The sequence below is a fragment of the Microcebus murinus genome, chromosome 18 (genome assembly GCF_040939455.1).
Source record: "Microcebus murinus isolate Inina chromosome 18, M.murinus_Inina_mat1.0, whole genome shotgun sequence".
Lineage (NCBI taxonomy): Eukaryota > Metazoa > Chordata > Mammalia > Primates > Cheirogaleidae > Microcebus > Microcebus murinus.
This window is the reverse complement of record NC_134121.1, coordinates 21,764,016-21,771,944: the sequence shown is the minus strand read 5'-3', so window position 1 is coordinate 21,771,944 and position 7,929 is coordinate 21,764,016.

Sequence of the window (7,929 nt, the reverse complement as noted above, 5' to 3'; positions counted from 1 at the left end):
CCAGGAGTTTGAGGTTGCAGTGAGTGATGATGACACCACTGCACTCTTCCCAGGGCAACAGAGCGAGACTCTGTCTCAAAAAAAATCACTCATCAAACTCATTCTGCTTGCTCTGATGTCATCACAAAGCTATATTCTGAATATAATCTCATTTCATATATGATTTATCAGGAGAGAGAGAACCTAACCAGCACACAGAAGTTCCTTGTCATTTATTAAATTAACAAACATTTTTAGACATCTGCACCTGATGTTTATAGCAGCACAATTTACAATTGCAAAGATCCACATCCCAACAACCCAAGTACCCATCAATACATGAGTGGATTAACAAAATGTGGTATACGTATACCAGAGAGTACTACTCAGCTATAAGAAAAGGTGAACTAATACCTCTTTTTTTTTTTTTTTTTTGAGACAGAGTCTCACTTTTGTTGCCCTGGGTAGAGTGAGTGCCATGGCATCAGCCTAGCTCACAGCAACCTCAAACTCCTCCTGGGCTCAAGCGATCCTCCTGCCTCAGCCTCCCAAGTAGCTGGGACTACAGGCATGCACCACCATGCCCAGCTAATTTTTTGTGTATATATTTTTAGTTGGTCAATTAATTTCTTTCTATTTTTAGTAGAGACGGGGTCTCGCTCAGGCTGGTTTCGAACTCCCGACCTCGAGCAATCCACCCGCCTCGGCCTCCCAGAGTGCTAGGATTACAGGCGTGAGCCACCGCGCCCGGCCTAATACCTCTTATATTAACCTGGATGGAACTGGAGGCCATTCTTGTAAGTGAGGTATCACAAGAATGGAAAAACAAATACCACATGTACTCACCATTAAATTGGAACTAACTCTTATCAAACAACACTTATGTGCACATACAGAAATAAAACTCATCAGAAATCAAGCAGGTTGAGGGGGAGGAGGGGATGAGTAAATTCACACCTAATGCGTACAATGCACACTATCTGGGTAATGAGCACACTTATAACTTTGATTCAAACTGTACAAAAGCAATTTATGTAACCAAAACTTGTGTACCCCCGTAATACTCTGAAATTAAAAAGCTAAAAGTTTTCAATAAAGAAATATTTTTATGCATTTGAACTTTGTCATTTGCCAAGCTTGCGATTTTGGTTAGTGTGATTCTGAGTCCCTGATGCTGGTCAGTATCTGAACCTGAACTTGTGACCAGGCCCAGGACTGTAGTCTTGCTTTGAGCTGGCCTAGCTAAGCATGCAGGGGGGACTCCCTGTGCAAGGAATAACAGTATAAAATGCCTACATGGGGGCAGGAGTGGTGGCTCACACCCATAATCCTAGCACCTTGGGAGGCAGGAGGATCACTTGAGGACTTGAGGGCAGGAGTTCAAGACTACCCTCAGCAAGAGTGAGACCCATCTCTACAAAAAAGTAAAATAAAATAAAATAGGCCGGGCGAGGTGGCTCACGCTTGTAATCCTAGCACTCTGGGAGGCCGAGGCGGGCGGACTGCTCAAGGTCAGGTGTTCAAAACCAGCCTGATCAAGACCCCGTCTCTACTATAAAAAATAGAAAGAAATTAATTGGCCAACTAATATATATATATAAAAATTAGCCGGGCATGGTGGCACGTGCCTGTAGTCCCAGCTACTCGGGAGGCTGAGGCAGTAGGACTGCTTAAGCCCAGGAGTTTGAGGTTGCTGTGAGCTAGGCTGACGCCACGGCACTCACTCTAGCCTGAGCAACAAAGCGAGACTCTGTCTCAAAAAAAATAAAATAAAATAAAATAAAATAGAAAAATAAAATAAAATAAAATGCCTACATGGGCCAGGCAGGTAACTCAACTTGGGCTAAGTTACTTGGCTATAAAGCAAACTTGGATGTAAGAAACATTTCTCCCAACACAGAGTTAAGTTCTACAGTGATAGCTCCATTAAAATATGTACCTTGTGCCTTAAGAACCACATGACTTAATTTCTCAGTCTAATATCTGCATCCATTTTACAAAAAGATAATCTGATACACACACAGACACAGACAACACACGAATGAGTGCATATATAACAGGTGAAACCTGAATAAGTCCTATGGATTTATATCAATGTCAACTGCCTGATTTTAATATTGTGTTATGGCTGTGTAAAATGTCAATATTTGGGGAAACTGGAGGAAGGATACATAGAATTACCTATATATTTCTTTGCAACCTCCTGTCAACCTATAACTGTTTCAAAAGAGAGTTTTAAAAAATAATTATGTTTCCTAAGGTAAATTTAGACCTCAACCTGTTCTGTAATTTCTTTTTCTTTTGTTCTTTTTGTCTTTCTTTCTTTTTCTTTTTTTTATCTTTCTTTTTTTTTTTTTTTTTTTGTCCTTAATAGAGATAGGATCTTGCTCTGTTGCCCAGGCTGGAGTGTAGAGACACAATCATAACTCACTGTAACCTTTCAAACTCCAGGCCTCAAGCAATCCTCCTGCCTCAGACCCCTGGGAGTAGCAAGGACTACAGGTGAGTACCACCACACCTGGATAATTTTTTAATTTTTTTGTAGAGATGGGGTCTTGCTGTATTGTCCAGGCTGGTCTCAAACTCCTAGCCTCAGGTGATCCTCCTGCTTCTGCCTCCCAAATTGCTGGGATTAGAGGCATGAGCCACCATGCCTAGCTGCTTTTCTGTAATTTCTTTATCTGACTATCTTTAACTGTAACTACATTATACAATCTTATCTGTATAATATTGCCTTAGAACTACAAAGTCTTAATAAGAAAAGATACTCTTTCCTTAAGAAATTTCTTTTAAGATAAAGAGATACAGATACTTGGCCGAGTGTAGTGGCTCAAGCCTGTAATCCTAGCACTCTGAGAGGCTGAGGCGGGAGGACTGCTTGATCCCAGGAGTTTGAGACCAGCCTGAGCAAGAGCGAGACCCTGTCTCTACTAAAAATAAAAAAACTAGCCGGGTGTGGTGGCAAGCGCCTATAGTCCGAGCTACTCAGGAGGCTGAGGAAAGAGGATTGCTGGAGTCCAGGAGTTTGAGGTTGTCGTGTGCTAGGCTGACACCACTACACTCTACTCAGGGGAATGGAGTGAGACTCTGTCACAAAAAAAAAAAAAAAAATAACTTTAAAAAATTTAAAAAGAGATATAGATATGTATGGGTAATTTTGTCAAGCATGAAAGTTATGTCCTCATACTGATATAAGGTAAAATTAAACTGTTTAAATTAAAGTCACTGTTGTGCATCAAAAGGAAAATCATGGGTAATTTAGCAGTACAGCATGGAAATTTCCACAGCCTTTTGGTAATAACAGAGTTACCATTTGTTGGCTATTTAGTAAATGTTCCTTCACCCATGTATCTGTCATTCATCTATCCATCCATCCAACCATGCTATATTCATGTCTTCTAGGGTCTATTTGCAGATTCTCATCTACCTTAGTCCTTAAGTCCTAAAATTTTAGTTATATTGTTTTGCCCCTCTTCTGTCTGCGAGATAATCATAAAAAATAAAATAATTAATCTCACTTTTAAACGAGTCTTACAAACCATATTTCAATGTCTCAATCTACAAAATTTCCATCAAAAGCCTGAGGCTCGGCCGCGCATGGTAGCTTACGTCTGTAATCCTAGCTCTCTGGGAGGCCGAGGTGGGCGGATTGCTCGAGGTCAGGAGTTCGAAACCAGCCTGAGTGAGATCCTGTCTCTACTAAAAGTAGAAAGAAATTAATTGACCAACTAAAAATATATATATACAAAAAATTAGCCGGGCATGGTGGCACATGTCTGTAGTCCCAGCTACTCGGGAGGCTGAGGCAGTAGGATCACTTGAGCCCAGGAGTTTGAGGTTGCTGTGAGCTAGGCTAATGCCACAGCACTCACTCTAGCCTGGGCAACAAAGGGAGACTGTGTCTCAAAAAAAAAAAAAAAAAAGCCTGAGGCTCAAGTAGGGTATGAGTACATTAGAGATTTAAACACAAGAATGTGTTTAAATGTGTTCCCCTACATACTATTTCAGACAGAGTCCTCTGCTATGTTTACATAAGGCAAATGTAGAATTGTCTGCACCTATGAACATCTGGACTGTAGATCAGTGAGTTTAGGGGCTGGGGAGCAGGTGGGGGTTGCTGTTACTTTGGGTTCCTAAAATAAGGGCTGTATTAGGTTCTTGTGGTTGTTGTAACTAATTGCCAAAAACTTGGCAGCATAAAATGGCAGAAATTTATTCTGTCACAATTCTGGAGGCCAGAAGTCCAGAATCTAGGTATCATCAGAACTACATTCTCTCTGGATGCTCTAGGGAGAAGCTGTTCTTTCTCTTTGCTAGCTTCGGATGTCTGTCGGCATTCTTTAACTTGCAGCCACATCACTCCAAACTCTGCTTTTGTGGTCACATTGTCACCTCTTCTGTCCATCACATTTCCGTCTATTTTACTCTTATAAAGACATTTGTCATTGAATTTAAAGTCCACCTGGATAATTCACAATAAGCTTCTACTCTCAAAATGCTTAATCACATCTTTTCCCATAAGGTAATATTTACTCTTTTACCATATAAGGTAATATTCATAGGTTTGGAGGATTAGGACATGGACATATCTTTTTGGGGGCCACCATTGAGCCCCACTACAGGGGCATTGTCTGTGGGAAATTTTAGAATAATGGTAAAACTGACTAAAAGTCCATCTACTTTTTTTTTTCTTTGAGACAGGGTCTTGCTCTGTCACCCAGGCTAGAGTACAGTGGCATCATCATAGTTCATTGCAACCTCAAACTCCTGGGCTCAAGGGATCCTTCTGCCTCAGCCTCTCGAGTATCTGGGACTACAGGTGTCATCAGCAAGCCTGGCTAATTTTTCTATTTATTTGAGAGACATGAGTCTCACTTTTGCTCAGGCTGGCCTCAAACTCCTGGCCTCAGGCCATCCTCCCGCTTTGGCCTCTCAGAGTGCTAGAATTACAGGCGTGAGCCACCTCACCCAGCCTAGTCTACTTTTATTACCACCATGTGTGGGCAACTTTAAACATCAGTGATAAAATACTCCCCGTGGAGGCAGACCACTTCCCAAAACTTCTAAAACCTCCACAACCCTTGGTATGCTACTACTGAATATTCCAATATGAGTGAGCGCTTTGGCCTGCCTTAACTTTTCAGGGCCAAATACTGCAAAAAACAATTTGGTGGTTCATTGATGGACAGCCACATGCCCTAATCTTGGAGTGACTAACTCCTCATTCTTGAAAATCAGTAAATGTCACCTCCTCAAGGAAGGTTTCCCTAAAAACCCTATCTAGACCCTAATTACCAGCCTCCACTTGTTTCCTGTATTTGTTTATTTCTTTCATAGCACTTGCCACAATTTGCAATTATTTTATTTGTAGGTTAATTTTCTTCCATCTCTCCTACTAGTCTGTAAGCTCCAATACTTGTCTGTCTTGTTCTCTAAGTTATCCCCAGAGCCTAGCGCAGTGCCTGGCACATGGCAGATGCTCAGTATATGTGGATCACCATTGCATTCGCCTCAGCTTGTGTGCATTTGCTCAACATTGGACAAATTCTTCTTTCTTCATCTCATGTCCATTACTGAAAAAAAATAGTCGCTTGTTGTCTAAGATTGGTGACACAGAGAGCCATTTAGCAACATAATTCAGAAACAGCTGCAGCGTCATGGATCTTAGTAAAGTTGTTTTCTCTCATTCCAAACTCTGACTCAGGCATGATTACGGATGTTTTATTCTGAAAATCCACAGAGATACCATAAGACTGACTCATAAAATAGAATGTAAATATGGCATTAACATTATGAAAGGGAACCTATACATCTTGCTCAGGTACTGCAGTAGAAATGACAGGAACCACCCAGTCATTACCCCAGACTTATCAAGTTGCAAGTCATGAATTTCCTCTCCAAACTACATGCTCCTTTTAATGTCCTTCGATGTTTCTTTTAGTGGCACAACTGTTCACCTGACTAGTTCTCCAGGCTCAATTCTGGGCTCTCTTTTCTAGTCTCTTTACATTGTCTTCCACCTCCAGGGCTAAAATATTATTGCCATAGTGTTCACTGCTAATGTGTGTCCCTAGTCCTCTCCTCTGAACTCCAGACTCTCAACCACCCATTTGCTATGTCTTTTTAGATCCATCACAGGCATTTCACATTTATCATGTCTGAAACCCACTTCTTGAGCTTCACTGTCTGTAATGATACCACCATTTCCCAGTGACTTAATCTAGAAACCTGGAATCACACTTGATTCCTCTCTTTCTCTCACCTGCCTTCCCCAATTAGTTCATTTACAAGTCATATTTAGCTCTACCTCTAAGCATACTGTAATTGGATTTATTTTGGGTTTTTAAAATGTTTTTGTTTTTGTTTTTTTTTGAGACAGAGTCTCACTTTGTTGTCCAGGCTAGAGTGAGTGCCATGGCGTCAGCCTAGCTCACAGCAACCTCAAACTCCTGGGCTCAAGCGATCCTCCTGCCTCAGCCTCCCGAATAGCTGGGACTACAGGCATGTGTCACCATGCCTGGCTAATTTTATATATATATATCAGTTGGCCAATTAATTTCTTTCTATTTATAGTAGAGACGGGGTCTCGCTCTTGCTCAGGCTGGTTTTGAACTCCTGACCTTGAGCAATCCGCCCGCCTCGGCCTCCCAAGAGCTAGGATTACAGGCGTGAGCCACAGCGCCCGGCCTTAAAATGTTTTTGTTTTTAAAGACCATTCCTACAAATGGATTTACTTCTTTCCATCTCCTCTACCTCCTCATCTGAGCTACTACAATAGTCTCCTAACATGTCTCTGTATTTTCATTCTTAACCCCCTACCCATTCCTCCACAAAGCAGGTGGAGTAATCTTAAAATAAAAATCTAATCATGGCATTTCTCTCTAAACTCATTTTATCTCACTCTCTCCTCTCAACCACTGCGTTACAACCACTCATTGTGACTTTTCAGTTCTTTGCGCAAGTCTGTTTCTTCTGCTTGTAACGTTTCTCCCCCAGCTCTCCCCTAGTAGGTTCCTTCTCACCCTAAGGCTTGATTTAAATGTCACTTCAAAGAATCTTTTCCTTCCTGCTCTATATAAATATTTCTCTCCTTTCCTACTGTTATTTGCATTTATTGTATCCTATACATTTTCTTCATAGCACCTTATCCCAACTAATACATTTGGCTAGCCTGAAAACCAGTGATAAAAAGAAAATCTTAAAAGTGTTCAAAGAAATGAGAGCTGGCCAGGCATGATGGCTCATGCCTGTAATCCCAGCATTTTGGGAAGCTGAGGCAGGAGGATCACTTAAGCCCAGGAGTTTGAGGCCAGCCTGGGCAACATAGCGAGACCACACCTCTACAAAAAAACTTTAAAATTAAGTAGGCAATGGGGTGCACACCTGTAGTCCCAGCTACTCAGTAAGCAAGAGCCCAAGAGTTCGTTATAGTGAGCTATGATCATGCCACTGCACTCCGGCCTGGGCAATGGAAAGAAACCCTCTCTCTTAAAAAAAAAAAAAAAAAAGTGCGTGTGCGTGCGTGCGTGCGTGCGTGCGTGCGTGCGTGTGTGTGTGTGTGTGTGTGTGTGTGTTTGACTAGTCTTCCCCAAGTGGATTTGAAGCTCCATGAGGGCAGGAACTATGTCTTGTCTACTGATGTGTATATAATGCTGAGTGCAATGTCTGGCACACAGCAGGCATTTAATCAGTTGTTATTGAACAATTGAGGAAGAGTGAGGCTGAATGGGGCTGGGTTGGGTTAAAAAACAAATGAACAATTAAGGTGCCTTACTCTGTTTTGGCCTACAGGTTACAAGTGTGATAAATTTGCATAACATTGTGCAGAAGGAAGAAATTTGGGGTGTTTTTGGTTTTTTTTGTTTTTGTTTTTGTTTTGTTTTGTTTTGCTTTTTTGAGACAGAGCCTCACTCTCTTGCCCTGAGTAGAGTACAGTGGCGTCAGCCTAGA